The sequence below is a fragment of the Triticum aestivum genome, chromosome 4B, assembly GCF_018294505.1.
Source record: "Triticum aestivum cultivar Chinese Spring chromosome 4B, IWGSC CS RefSeq v2.1, whole genome shotgun sequence".
NCBI classification, from domain to species: Eukaryota; Viridiplantae; Streptophyta; class Magnoliopsida; order Poales; family Poaceae; genus Triticum; species Triticum aestivum.
The window spans coordinates 306,395,754-306,411,658 of NC_057804.1; positions in this window are offsets into that span (position 1 = coordinate 306,395,754).

Sequence of the window (15,905 nt, forward strand, 5' to 3'; positions counted from 1 at the left end):
AGGGGAAGTGCTACGTCGACACACGGCCCGCGGAGGTGTTCTTCCTGCGGTTTGACCATATCGTTGAGATGTTTCTGACAAGGTGGCTCGATTTTACAATCGTCCGCCTTTTTGCGCTACATATGAGCTCTGTCATGAAGAGTGAAGAAGTCTTGCAAATCTATGTGGCGGATCCGTACTACATGCACGAGTCTTTCTTGAGTCTAGGCGACTTTGAGTGTGAAACTGCTAGGGACTACCTCCAAAATTTCATGGTACAGAGTAAGGACCACGAAATTGTCCTCATGCCTTATCATCCAAAGTAAGTCAGTTCCGGACAACCCTTTCGTACATTTCAATCATTCCTTCTCGCTCATATGGAGAATAATTTGAGGTGTCTTTTCCCCGCAGCAACGGGCGCGCCGTGCTTATCGTTCTTTACCCGCAAGTCTCCCACGCCGTGTATTTTGACCCTTCCAGAGACTACGAGAAAAAGGACTGCACCCACATAATGAATATTCTAGTTGATGCTCTCCAAGGCTTCAGCATTAGAGGTGGCCACATGCAGATCAGGAAGCAAAGGAACAATACGATGGGTTTCGCCCATAAAACTAACTTCTCCTGCATCCATGTCCCAAAACCAGGCAAGAAGGATGGATTCTACATCGTCCATCTCATGATTCAGTTCAACACGGATCACCAAAAGCTTCGCATGACAAGCAGAAATGATGATTATATCCACAAGTGGCTAGAATCTCATGGAGAAGCGGATTATAAACTTAGAGATGACTTCTTTCGCATCCAAAGGGACATTGCGATGATCATCATGAAAGAAGTCATCGATGAGAAGGGGATGTTCCACCACGGCCCTATATCGCGAGTTGATGTCCGAACTCGCATAGGAATGCAACGTCTAGACCTCACGCCGTTCAAGAAGCTAGGGTCCATCCTCGATGATATGGAAGGATGGAACTTCTAGTGATTTATGATGCCGATGATGATGATATGTGTTGGTTCAACTTGTATACTTTTTGTAGAGATGAAACTTTGTGATCTCCATGGTCCCTGCCGAACTTGCGTAATGCTACTTTGTTAGTTTGCGTACGATGACCTGTGTACCTCTAGTTAATTAGTTTGCGTACTGTATGTTGCATCTAGTTACTAACCATTTCTTTTTCGTGTTTCTCTTGTATATTTTGTTGCATATGATTGTACATCCTCTTCATGAAGATGCATCTCTAACAGGTACCTAGTTTCTTGATGGCAAGATGGCAGTGCTATCTCATGTACAAAGGGAAGGTTCCGGGGGTGTACAACGAGTGTCATGAGTGTCAGGCGCAAGTGAATGGGTTCTCGGGCGCCAGCCATAAAGGCTTCAAAAGCAGACAAGAAGGAGAAGCTAGTTACTTGAGGTTCACACTAGCACGAGAGAGGACTTGTTGGGGGTATAACTATTTGTGTAAGCCGCCCAGGAGGGGCCGGGTTACGCGAAGAGGACTCACTAGAGAGAAGCCCAAGACAAGGCATGAAGATGACGGTTCATAGGAAGCTTAAAGCCCACCGGCGACTTAAGGCCCATTGTAGTAAACCGCAGTTATAATATTACTTGTATCATAAGGTAGACTCAACTAGTCACCGAGCCGGACATTGTTTATAAGCCGGTCGGGACTCTGTAAGCCGCAGGGCGTCAACCCGTGTATATAAGGGGACGACCCGCTGGCGGCTTAGGGCAAGAAACAACTCATCGAGAGCCAGGAATAGCGTATCTCGCTCCCCGGTCATCGAACCATCAATACCAACCCAACTAGACGTAGGCCTTACCTTCACCGTAAGGGGCCGAACTAGTATAAAAACCTCTCATGTCCTTTGTCCCAATTAACCCCTTCAAGCTTCCTAGTTGCGATGGCTCCACAACTAAGTCCTTTCACGAGGACATCTGACGTGACAATTCCACGACAGTTGGCACCCACCGTGGGGCCAGCGCACGGTGGATTTGAGTTCTTAAAGGGCAACTTCGAAGGGCTCAAGGGATACTTAGCGGGCCGGATGACCAAAAGTCGTCGCGGCAAGATCTACATCGACGACGAAGGCTGGGGTCCCGACGCCGGCTCAATTGAGTACGGGTACCGGGTCCCCTTCGAAGGGATCCATGTCTTCATCGGCCGGATTGGTGAGCCGGGGCCTGAGCCGGACAACTGCACCGACCTCGTCGAGATGGCTCAGTGTGCGAAACCCGCCCGAGTTCAACCCGGCATGAAGCGTGTCTTTGTGGGCTGCATCCACGGAGAAGAGCTTTCTGAAGGTCCTGAAGATGGTGGTGAGACGGCCGTCCCCTCTGACGGTGATTCATCCGCCGGTTCAACAGATTCTTTGCATCAAGTTCAAGATGGTGCGCTCGGGGCTATTCCGATGGTCTTAGTATTCCGGACCTCTGTGAGTCGCCAAATTGGGCAGGAGTCTTTATGGCTGGGACCCAACCCGGACAAAACTCTACAGCCGCGGCCGCAATCACTTCCGGGTTAGGAGCATCCTGGGAAGGAGGCCCTGTGCGCCCGCCAGCTCAAGTACTGGTAGACCTCATGGACAAGCTTACGACCCTGTTAACCTCCATGGTTATTCCTGCAAACAAAGATGAGCATGACACGGAGGTAGCATAGGTACGTGAGGGGATAGCTCAGGCCAAGGAGGCCTTGGCAGCTGAGGATACTAGGCTAGCCACGGAGCGGGCGGCTCTCGACGCCCGGGCACAGCGGTTGCAGTCAGAGGCTTACCAGCTTACGATGAGTTTAAACGCGTCCAATGTGGTAATGAGGAGGAGACACCAGAAGACCCAATCTCGGTTGCCTCCGAATTATGACCCTAGGGTTCTCTTTGCCACACCCGGAGCCGACCCAAGTAACCTGCCCAATGCTAATCAGTTTACGACACCCGGAGCGGGAGGACCGGCTCAGCGTCAGGAGATGCCACCTCCTCACATGAGCATGGCACCGCCGCGTTATGTGCCAATACCGGAGGGTCACTTTTCCATCCCCATGGAGAATTTAATCACAGCGTCAGCGTGTTTGGCGGCTCTTCCAGTGGATGGTGATGATCCAACAGCGGTGGAGACCCGGAAGATCGGGGAACTTGTCCAGACAGCTCTGGCTCAGCAAGAGACCTATTCTTACAGCTGGGATAGAATTCATTCAACCCCTCCACCTTGGTTAGCGCCGCCTCGTCAGAGCCGGAGCCCGAGTTACAGCAGGCACATGGAGTCTGAAGCTTTATCAAGCAACGCCCAACGCTAGCATGGTAGCTATAACCCGGTGCAGAACCGAGTATGTCAGGAGAACGAATGGGCGGCTCAACTGGCAGCTCAGCGGGCGACTCACCAGGATATCCCAGAGTATCCAACGACTTCTTTTGAGATGAGAGTAGCCACTAGAACCGGTGGGGTTCCCTGTTTGATACCGGCCTTGCGTAATGTGCGCCTGCCTAAGGACTTCAAGGGACCTCGAAAGGTGCCGAATTACACGGCTGACTTACAACCCGGGGCATGGATTGAGAGCTATGAGATGGCCATGGAGCTGTTGGAGGTTAGTGACACGGAAATGGCTAAATACTTCACCATGATGTTAGATGGGACGACCCGGTCCTGGCTAAAAGGTTTACTACCCAATTCCATTGGTTCGTGGGAGGAGATAAAGGCCCGGTTCATCCAGAACTTCAAAGACACCTGTAAGCAGTCCATGTCAATCATGGACTTGACAAGTTGTAAGCAAGGGGAGGGTGAGTCCACCACCCATTGGGTACGCCGGGTCAAGGAGATCATTCACTCATCTGATAAGATGGATGCCAGCTCTGCAGTCCTCATGTTGGAGAAGAATTGCAACTTCAAACCGCTGAGGCAGAAATTGGGCCGACTTAAGCGTGATTGCACCGATATGGGAACGCTGATGGCGGCTTTAGTCAAGTATGCCGATTCTGATAATACCAAGGACCCCGCGTCTGACGATGAGAAGGCAGGGAAGGGTAAAAGGAATGGTAATGGAAAGGGTCAACAACCCAACCCGGGGAATCAAACAGTAACAAGCGTAAGGTGGATGGCAACCCGGAGCTGGTGGCTAACACTAGTACGCAGGGTAACAACCAGAGACGTAAGGGTAAGTGGCCTCGAAACGGCGGGTCAGGCCCATCTCTTGAGCAGCTACTCAACGAGTCCTGTCCGAAACACGGCACCCAGGAGCACCCCTCTACGCACCTGTGGAAAGATTGTGCGATCATGAAGGCGTTTCAAAATTCCAATATCTTTGATGGTGGTCATGGATCTGGTGGTGGTTCAGGGGCCGGCGGCTTTCATGGCCCGGGCGGCGGCTCAAATTCCGGTTTTCAGGGACAACCGGGTGGAAATAATCAGCAACAATCTGGTCAGGGTGGACAGCAGCAGCAACAACAGCAGTCGGGTTACCAGAGCCAACCAAAACAGTTGAGCGGTGGACAGTACCATGTATTTACCACCAGCTTATGCAAACGTGACCAGAAGGTTCATAAGAGGGCTGTAAATTCGGTTGAGCCGGCAGTTCCTCGTTATTTATGATGGTCAGAGCAACCCATCATTTGGAGCAGAGAGGATCACCCCCACGCGTCGATAATCCAGGTCAGTTAGCCTTGGTGGTAGCACCCCAGGTTGGTGGGTATAAATTCACTAAGGTGCTCATGGACGGAGGTAGTAGCATCAACATACTCTATTATGAGACCTTCCAGCGTATGGGGTTGACTGAGAAGAACCTGCGAACATCCAACACTGTTTTTCATGGGGTGGTTCCGGGCAAGTCGGCTTACCCGGTTGGCAAGATTGAATTAGAGGTGGCCTTTGGAGATGAGTATGATTCCAGGGATGAGAAGTTGACGTTTGAAGTGGTCAAAGTCAGGAGTCCATATCATGCTCTGTTTGGGCGACCGGCTTATGCTAAGTTCATGGCACAGCCGTGTTACGTTTACTTACAGCTCAAGATGCCGGGTTACAAGGGCACCATCATTGTGCATGGGAGTCGAAAGGTAGCCTTGGAAGGTGAAGAAGGCGACACGGCTTATGCTGAGATAGCCTGTGCCGCGGAGGAGCTCAAATTCTATCAAGAGAATGTTGACCCGACGGATATGACCTCCCTCAAGAAACCAACTACAGAGCACGACCCGACGTTGAAGTTTAAATCAAACGTTGAGACAAAGCTGGTTGACTTCACCCCGAGAGACGCCTCTAAGCATTTCAGTATCAGTGCCAATTTGGATCCTAAATAGGAAAGCGCGCTCATCGAGTTCATCCGTGAGAACCGGGACATCTTCACATGGAAACCTTCTGACATGCCGGGTGTACCGAGGGAACTCGCTGAGCACACTCTCAATATTCATGCAAAGTATAAGCCGGTTAGGCAATTTCTCCGACGATTCAACGAAGAGAGATGAGCAGCCATTGGGGAAGAGGTGGCCCGGCTCTGAGCGGCAGGGTTTATTGTCGAAGTTTTTCATCCAGAGTGGTTGGCTAACCCGGTGCTGGTGCTCAAGAAAAACGGCACTTGGCGGATGTGTGTGGATTACACGTACTTAAACAAGGCTTGCCCGGCTGATCCCTTTGCACTCCCCCGTATTGATCAAATCATTGATGCTACGGCAGGTTGTGAACGTTTGAGTTTTTTGGATGCTTACTCTAGCTATCATCAGATCAAGCTGGTAGTTAAGGACCAAGAGAAAACAGCTTTCATCACTCCGTTTGGGGCCTTCTGTTATGTATCTATGCTGTTTCGGCTCAAGAGTGCCCAGGCGACTTATCAGCGATGTGTGCCGAACTGTTTGCACGATCAGATTGGGCGCAATGTTCATGCTTATGTGGATGACATCATGGTGAAATCCCGAGAAAAGGAAACTTTAATATCCGATTTGAGAGAGACCTTTGACAATCTCCGGGTTTACAAGATGATGCTTAACCCGGCCAAGTGTGTATTTGGTGTACCTGCAGGCAAGCTCTTGGGTTTTCTGGTGTCAAATAGAGGCATTGAAGCTAATCTGGAGAAGATCACGGCGATTACCTCTCTGGCTAAGCCGCCGTGTATCAATGATGTTCAATGCCTAGCGGGACGTGTTGCTGCTTTAAGCCGGTTCATAAGCTGGTTTGGGGAAAAGGCCTTGCCACTATACCAGATGATGAAGAAAACAGACACTTTTGTCTGGAGTGATGCTGCTAACGCTGCCTTTGAGGATTTATAGAGATAGTTGTCTGAGCCACCGGTTCTTGCAGCTCCCATTGATAGAGAACCGCTATTATTATATGTGGCTGCTAACTCACGGGCCGTCAGTGTGGCCATCGTAGTGGAACGTAAGGAGGCAGGCAAGGAGCATCCAGTTCAACGGCCGCTTTACTACATCAGCGAGGTACTTATTGAGTCTAAACAAAGGTATCCACATTGGCAGAAGCTTGTTTACGGTGTATTCATGGCAAACCGAAAGCTGAAGCAGTACTTTCAAGGTCATCCTATAACGGTGGTAAGTTCAGCTCCTTTGGGAGACATCATCCAGAACAGGGAAGCCACAGGACGAATCGCCAAGTGGGCCATTGAGCTTGGGCCTTATGGCCTGAAGTATATGCCCCGTACTGCCATCAAGTCTCAGGCCTTGGTGGATTTTATTAATGATTGGACAGAGTTGCAGGCACCTGAGGAGAAGCCGGACAATACGTATTGGACTATTCACTTTGATGGGTCCAGGCAGTTAGAAGGATCATGGGCTGGGGTTGTCTTAACTTCCCCTCAAGGTGACAAATTTCGTTATGTGCTCCGGCTCATGTTTCCTTGCACTAACAATTCAGCTGAATACGAGGCCTTTCTCCATAGTCTCCGGATGGCTAAGGAGATGAATCTAAGCCGGGTAAGGTGCTTGGGCGACTCAGATCTCGTGGCTCAATAGGTCTCAAGCACATGGGATTCTAAGGATCCCCTTATGGCAGCTTATCGTCGTGAAGTTGATGCTGTAGCTGGGTACTTCAAAGGGTATCAGGTGGAGTACATTGACAGAAGGAAGAATGAGGCGGCGGATGCTTTAAGCCGGTTGGGCTCTCAGCGTAAGCCGGTGCCGCCTAACACCTTTCTGGACGTTCTACATAATTCTTCTGTCAAAGTACCTACAGAGGAAGAGCTTGCAGTGCCGGACCCGGAGGCACAGTTGGTGGCTGCACTTCATGTCATCCCGGACTGGACATTGCCATATTTGGGTTATATGACCCGGGGAGAGCTGCCTGAGGATGAGACCTTGGCGAGACAAATTGTCAGGCGATCCAAATCCAAGACAATTGTTAATGGCGAGTTACATGACCTCAGTGTTACATGGGTGTTCTAGCGTTGTGTCTCACCTGCAGAAGGTCAAGCGATAGTTCGAGAGATCCATGAAGGGGATTGTGGTCATCATGCCGGCTCAAAATCTCTGGTGGCCAAGGCTTTCCGTCATGGTTTTTATTGGCTGACGGCTCATGCTGATGCAGAAGACCTTGTTAGCAAATGTGAGGGTGTCAAAAGTTCTCAAGACGAGCTCATGTGCCGGCTCAGGAGTTGAGGATGATTCCAATTACTTGGTCATTCGCAGTCTGGGGGCTTGACATGGTGGGACCTTTCAAAAGGTCTAAGGATAAAAAAGCGCACCTCCTGGTGGCAGTGGATAAATTTACAAAGTGGATTGAGGCAGAGCCGGTCAGTCAGTGTGATGCGGCCACAGCGGTGCAGTTCATCAAAAAGGTGATCTTTCGTTTTGGTTTTCCACATAGCATCATAACTGATAATGGCACTAATCTCTCCAAGGGTGCCATGGAAGAGTTCTGTCAACGGGAACATATCCGGCTTGACGTTTCGGCTGTTGCTCATCCTCAGTCCAATGGTCAAGCAGAACGAGCTAATCAGGAGATTTTAAGGGGTATCAAACCACGGCTCTTGGTCCCCTTACGTCGGACTCCGGGTTGTTGGGTCGAAGAGCTGCCCTCTGTGCTGTGGAGCATCAACACTACGCCTAACAGATCCACGGGTTATACGCCTTTTTTCATGGTTTATGGAGCAGAGGCAGTTCTGCCGAGCGACATCCGGCACGACTCACCCCGTGTGGTGGCTTACGTTGAGGCTGACAATGAAAAAGCTCGACAGGAGGCACTTGACTTGTTGGATGAAGAGCGAGACTTGGCAATAGCTCGCTCAACGATTTACCAGCAAGACCTTCGTCATTATCACAGCCGCCGGGTCAGAAGTAGAACCTTTTAGGAAGGTGATCTCGTGCTCCGGCTCATCCAGGATCAGTCTGATATGCACAAGCTATCCCCTCCTTGGGAAGGACCCTTTGTGGTCAGCAAGAACTTGCACAACGGGTCATACTACCTCATTGATATTCGAGAGCACAAAGACTCAGGTAAATCGGAGGAAGAGACCCGTCGGCCATGGAATATAGCTCATCTTCGGCCTTACTATACTTAAGCCACCGACTCTTTAGATGTATATATTTTTTGACAATGTATATATTATACAAAGTAATAAAGCAGGACCTCTGTCCTTTTTTCACCCTCAAAAAAATGTATGTGTCTTTTTGGCAGGTGGTTGAAACAACCAACAGGGACCGGATCATATCTGAATCCGGCTTTCCCTTTGGACCGGCTTATGATCATATCTGAATCTAGCCATGATCACTTGGGGGCTTCCTGTTCAAACATAGGTCGTATCCGAACCAAAGAGAACATAGCTGTCGATACCCACTTGATCGGCATACTTGCCAAACCTACTTGGGGGCGTCTTGATCATATTTGAATCATAGCTTAACCTCTTTAGGTCTGACGTGGATCGTATATGAATCAGCGTCATTAAACAAATCCTATGGTCACTTGGGGGCTTCCTGTTCAAACATCGGTCGTATTCGAACCAAAGAGAACATAGTTGTCAATACCCACTTGATTGGCATCGCCACGCCACTGGGGGCTATATGATCATATCCGAATCTTCGCTTAACCCCTTTGGAACGGTTTACTAATCGTATCCGAATCAGAAGCCTGTAAAAGTATTTTGATTATTCTGATACCTTGTGAAAATCATTTTAAAGTGTTTTTGTCTTGCCGGTTTAATATTTGTCACCCCAGGTTATTAAGTACCGGGTGAACATTATATGAGCCGGGAAGATCATTCAAGGATTGCAGAATAAGGCAATCAAAATTTAACACGCCAAAGAAGTAAAAGCCAGAAATATACAGCCATGGCGGCTTACGAAAAGCGTTAAGTGATAAGAGCATGCACGAAGGCATGACGAGCATTAAGAAGTTATTTCTACCCTATTACAAGACTCCCCGAGTCTGAATAGAGGAAGCATTGTATTTTGGCCAAACACCTGGTGATTCACTCCTTCGGCGGGTTGGAAGGCTCCGGGTTATCCTTCTCCGCTTCTCCGTCGGCTGTTGTTTCCTGGAAAGTTGATGAAGCCCAATCAATGCCGCTCAAAGCTTCAAATTCAGCTTCATTATCTATTAAACCGGCCGGGTCCACTTCAGGGGCAAAAGTATGCTTACGAGTTGGAGGGATCAGGCTGATTTGATCATATGGAGCGTTTGGGATTTTCCGGTTGTTACTGTCATAAGACGACGCATACTTGCTGAGGTCAGTATCATTTCCAATAAGGGTGGCCACTGGATTTATGGCTTTAACACAGGCGTGGAAGTCATGATCATCAAAGGCATTGCCGTCTTCCTTTAGACTCGGATATCCAAGAGCAAGGTCTGCCGGGTCTAGTTCTGTGAGCCATGCTTTTGCCCGGCTCAATGCGGCTACGGCCCCGGCTCTTGAAGATGAACGCCTTAAGTCTTGGATCCGCTGAGGTAGAAAGGCAAGGCTCTTCAATACATCTTGCAAAAGGCGGGGGTGTGGAGTTGATAAAGCTACAACGGCCAGGGCATGTTGTGTCCCGGAGTATAGCTGTTCAACTAACGTGTAAACTGCTTTAAGCTTGATCAGCGTGTTCTGCTTCAGATTGACACTCCTGGAGCCTGTATGTGCACAAGCATAATGGTAAGCCGGAAGTAATTGTTACAATAGTTATTGACAGGTTGCCATGTTAAAATTGTGTCACAATAACTTACCAAAGATGGCTGAGACCATTTGGGATATTTGCTGTTTTAAGTTGGACAGCTTGGTTGTTGCTTCTGCAAGAGATGCTTCGGCTGTTTCGGCCCGAGTCACCAGGGAAGCCTTTTCATCCGCCCAAATTTTCTTTTCTGACTCAAAATTCTTCTTTAGTTTCTCATTTTCAGAGATACTAAATTCAAATTTGGAGTTAGCTTTCTGCGTCTCAAGCTCTTGAGTTTCCAGACGACTCTTCAGAGCAGCAAGCTCTGTTTCAAATTGACTTATGGTAGCCTGCATTGACACCGGGGTATGGTAAGGATTCTAGTAAGGTAAACATTCAAGTCCCAAGCACTTTACAAGTAAAGATACTTGGCACTTGGGGGCTAATGTATGCTGAAGAATTTTTAACTTTATCATGCCGGGTCAAACATATTAAGTCTCAAGCACCTTACAAGTAAGGGTACTTGACACTTGGGGACTAATGTATATTGCAAATTTAAGAGCCTTATGTTATACCGGGTTAAATAAATTATTTTTAAGTCGGATAAATTACCAAGTAAAAGTAGATTTCTAAGTCTACAACGTATTTGTTCATAAGCAATAGACTTGGGGGCTGGTACAGTATATATAAGACTCAGATAAAAGTATAAGTTATACCTCAGATTTATGCTGTATTTGTTTCACCATGTCAACTTCCAAGTCACGGCTACTATGCACTTAATTCAGATAGCCTGAGACTATATCACCAATGCTTAGGTGAGTATAATCCGTAATGTCCTGCTTGGCTTTTTGGCGTTGGGCAAACTCTTCCTTGGCGGTACATTTGGCAAGGACTGTAGGCCGCCCTGGTTCAACAAACTGGGACTTCACAATCTCAACTTCCGGGTCATTTCTCTTCACCGGGCTAGGAGTCTCCGTGTCATTTGTGTGGAGAATGTCTTCGGTAGGTGAATCAGAGGTTGGCACTGGAATATCAGAATCCAGGTCAGGTGGCGGTTGATGGGTAGCGCTGTCTGGAGCAGACGCATTAATCACCGGTTCAGCCACGACCGGTTCTTCGGACGGCTTATTCTTCTTTGCCTGTTTGCTGGGCTTCACTTGCATACTTTTAACAAAAGCAGAAGGATGAATACGCAAGCATGGGTAATGTAAAAAGTGCATAAGTTTACATTACCCGGGAGCAGTTTTGAAAGTCGGCATATTTGACTGCATGGATTCACCAGAAGAAGGGGAGGTATCCTGATAGTTGGAGTCAGATGAATTGAGAGGTTGATGAAGTAAGCCTGCTAAAGGTAAGATAGAGCATAAATTGGAGATAACCTCAGTACGACGCTTCCTGGTCACATCAGGTAAGCCGGAGGAGAGTTCTGCATCCTTGTTGTTCCGGGTCTGCCTCCGGTTCTCAAGCTGTTGTTGCTTCAAAATAAATTGAGTATCTTGATAAGCAAGTGCATGTGAAAATCTTACTTTCCGGGTCACCCTTCGGGTCTTTCGCTTTGGCAAAGGCTCTGAGTCGGAGGAGATTATAGTTACCTCTTCATTGGCTGCTCGACTGTTCCCCGTATCCTCCTGAAAGGATAAAATGTCAGACAGGTGATAACAAGGGACTTAAGAAAATTTAAAGAGTACCTCTTCCTCATCCGAAGAGCTATCCTCCAATCTGAGTAAGTCGGAGGCGCTGGATTTTTTCTTCTTTGAGGTTCCTACCTTGGCGGCTTTCCTTTCAGCTTTCTTGGTCGTCCTGGCTTGTTTGGCAGCTTCATGGTCATATTTGGCTTTCCAGAAGTCATCCCTAGCCTGTGAAAAAAAAGTTAAAGAATTATGAGTATCAAGCAAGGTATCATGTATCCGTAAACATTTGTTACGATTGATAACTTACCGCAGGGGCCGGGTTATTCTTGCAAAACGGAAGTAAGCCGAAGGTGTTGCTCGTCACAGTACCCTCCTTCAGCAGTGACTGGGTGGTAGCATCCACCACGTCATCTGGTAAGTCGTCAGGGCTATGGCGTTGTGGATCAGTCTTTTCTCCTGTATAAGTACACATTAAGCCGGGACGGCGGCTTAATGGAAGTATACGCCAAGTGACCCAGACTTGGACCAGATCGATGCCGTTTAAGCCATTTCCCAAGAGATCTTTTATTTTCTTGGTGGTGGAATTTAGAGGCACGCGTTCAAGGGTTGTTAGCTTGTCTGGTAGTGGATGGTTCGACTCAAGTCGCAGGGCGTGTAAGCCGGGCAGAGGTTTTTCATCAGCCGGAGAAGTGTCCTGATAGTAGAACCACGTCTGGTTCCAAGATTTGGGGTGACTCGGCAACTCAGCATAAGGGAAAAGACAGTCTCTCCGTCGCTGGATTGAGATGCCGCCAAGCTCAAGACTGGGCCCGTTGGCATGTTCATTTTGCCGGTTCATGTAAAAAAGTTCCCTGAACAAAAGCAGACTTGGTTCCTCTCCCAGGTACACCTCGCAGAAGACTTGAAAATTGCAAATATTTGACACGGAATTGGGTCCGATGTCTTGAGGTCTAAGGTCAAAGAAATTTAAAACCTCTCTGAAGAATTTTGAACCAGGTGGAGCAAATCCACGGCTCATATGATCTGTAAAAATTATTACTTCCCCTGCTTTGGGGAGAGGCTTTTCTTCAGACGGGTCAGGGGCACGGTACGACATGACGTCCTTTTTTGGCAGATGCCCAGACTTTACAAACTCAGCTAGTTTGCTATTGGTCACTATGGATGGAACCCAATTGCAAGTTACAGGGGCCTTGGTAGCCTTAGGAGCCATCACAGCAATTGGCCTATGGAAAACAAGAAGATCCAGTTCAATTTTAACCCGGGAAGAAAATATTGTTTAAAGTGGCGGCTTAATGAGGGGCCTAATGATATAAGGATGACTGTGCAACAATATTTAAGCCGCTACAAGTATCAAGTGCAATTCAATAAAATTCCGAGTCATGAGGAGCAGTCAAGGTTCTGTATCATTTATTTAAGCCGGACATCTCGACAGTTGTGTTTCAGGGCATGTACAAGAAGAGATTTTTCCGGGTGATAAAAGCAAGTTTCATAGCTAACAGTTATTATTCTAGATCAAAATATTGTTCTGAAAAGGAAATTTTCTAGACCTAAAATGAGGTAGAGAAGTTCATGCACTCGAAGAGAGTTCCTGAACAAGGGAAAGGGGATCTATTTTTATGCAAGATCAACACAAACAAACACCGCAGCAGTTCTATGTGGTTTTCACGATCTAACAGGGCATTGGAAGGAACTATCGAGGGTTTGGTGTCGGCCAGTGATGAACACCGACGAACTCGATAAGGACCCAATACAGATCTGAGAAAGGGAATGAAAGGAGCTCACAGATGTGGACGAGCTGCGGAGGTTCACCGTCGGTCTCTGGTCAAGGTCAGTTTGATGCAGCGGCCTGAGTCGATGAAGACGAGGGAGTCAATGGTGACAACGGCGGAGCTCGAGTGGCAGAGAAGAGAAGAAGAAGACGACTGGAGAAAAGACCTAGGTCGCCCTATTTATAAGGGAGGACCGACCGATAGGGCGCGAGAAACGAGGAGATAACATTCGTTATCCAGCGGCTCTGGCGCCTCAATTCTCGGGATGGTCAGTAAAGACAAAGATTCATTGAAGATGTGACGTTATAAAAAATGAAGCTTTAATGAAGATGACGTCACAGAGATTTAACCCGGAGTTAGATGATGACGACACGACGGGTTAAAATCCTTCGCGCAAGATAAAAGACTGCAGGGTGGTTCATAAGGTATTTTAAGATTGACATGAACCAGTTCAAATCAATCTGGGGCCTGATGTTGGGGATATAACTATTTGTGTAAGCCACCCAGGAGGGGCCGGGTTACGCGAAGAGGACTCACCAGAGAGAAGCCCAAGACAAGGCATGAATATGACGGTTCATAGGAAGCTTAAAGCCCACCGGCGACTTAAGGCTCGTTGTAGTAAACCGCTGTTATAATATTACTTGTATCATAAGGTAGACTCAACTAGTCACCGAGCCGGACATTGTTTATAAGCCGGCCGGGACTCTATAAGCCGCAGGGCGTCGACCCGTGTATACAAGGGGACGACCCGCTGGCGTCTTAGGGCAAGAAACAACTCATCGAGAGCCAGGCATAGCGTATCTCGCTCCCTGGTCATCGAAACATCAATACCAACCCAACTAGACGTAGGCCTTACCTTCACCGTAAGGGGCCGAACTAGTATAAAAACCTCTCGTGTCCTTTGTCCCGATTAACCCCTTCAAGCTTCCTAGTTGCGATCGCTCCACAACTAAGTCCTTTCACGAGGACATCTGACGTGACAATTCCACGACAGGACTCGTAACCGCCACCTCATGTACTGCATAGTTCCTCTCTCACTCATAGTGATAGCACTTCTCGCGTATACCTTTGTTTAGATGATGAAGTTGTAGTTGCAAGTATTTGAGACTTGCATGTATCGCTATTTTCGAGATGATGACAAGATACCACTTTGTGTTGGATGATGATTATGATGAGACTATTTGTATGTATATGCTATGATTTCATTTGTGGTCTCGTAGGCATTTGTATATGTATCATGATGACATTTGTATGTGCTAAAGATTCTTCTATAAAGCCTGTTCAAATACAAAACAAATATGCAGGAGAAAAAACAAAAAACTACTCAAATTAGCAGTAGCGAGTGGAGAAAAGTTAGCAGCAGCGTGATAGTAGCAGTAGCGCGCATAGGAGAAGCGCGCTATAGCTATTAGCAGTAGCGAGCTCCCAGTAAGAACGCTGCTACTACACTTGTATATCAGTAGCGCGGGCGCGCACACACTGCTGCTACGAGTTAGCTGTAGCGCCTTATTAGTAGCGCCGCCTCCCGCGCTACTCATATACCTAGAACCCGCGCTACTGCTAGGCTTTTACCTAGTAGTTGCAGGGGGGCTCGGCAGCAGCGCACCCGTCGGCGGTGAGCGGCGGGAGGCGGCGGTGGCTTGGTGGCGAGAGGCGTCGGGGTCCTCGGCTTATAAAGGGCTCCGGGGAGGCGAAATTTGGGCGAGGGGGCGTCGGCCTCTGGAGGCGTATCCGCCTCGGATACGGCCGGCGGTGGCGAGGCGGACTCCCGCGGGGAGACGGCGGCGCGGCGTTGCTGGGCCGGCCTGCTCGGCTGGGCCTTCGGCCTAGTCGGACGGGAAGATTTGTTTTTTTAAATAAATTTTGCCCGAAGAAAAATTCATAATAAAATATAAAAATAATTCTAAAAATGCCAAAAAAATCACCGTCTAAATAAAATATTTAGAACAAAGTGAACTTTTTTTGGCCAAAAATGCAATTTTTGAAAATGCATATTTTTCTAATTCATATAAAATAGCAAATAAAATAACAATAAAATCATAATTTGATTTTAAAATTTTTTCTCCAATATTTCTCTTAATTTGAAGAAGTCAGTTTTATCTTCTCTCATTTATTTTCTAATATTGGACAAAAATGGAGATAAAAATAATAAAATCAAATTGATCCTTTCTTCAAATTTGAAATAAATTCAAATATGATTTTTGTGAAACCTCGAACTCTATCCTTGGGTCCTTGAGTTGCTTAAGATTTCTAGGACCTCAACCAAATGTAAGAATTAATATGATATGCATATGATGATCTATGTATAACATCCAAATTGAAAAATTGGGATGTTACAAGATCACACGGGCAGTTTCACCTAGGTTTGGGCTGACGTGAGGCGTAAAACCCTAATCTTGCTTTGGTGGATGATGGTGGAAAAGTGGTGGTGGTGCGTGGTACACTTGCTCGGTAGGGGTTGCTTCGGGGTGATAGC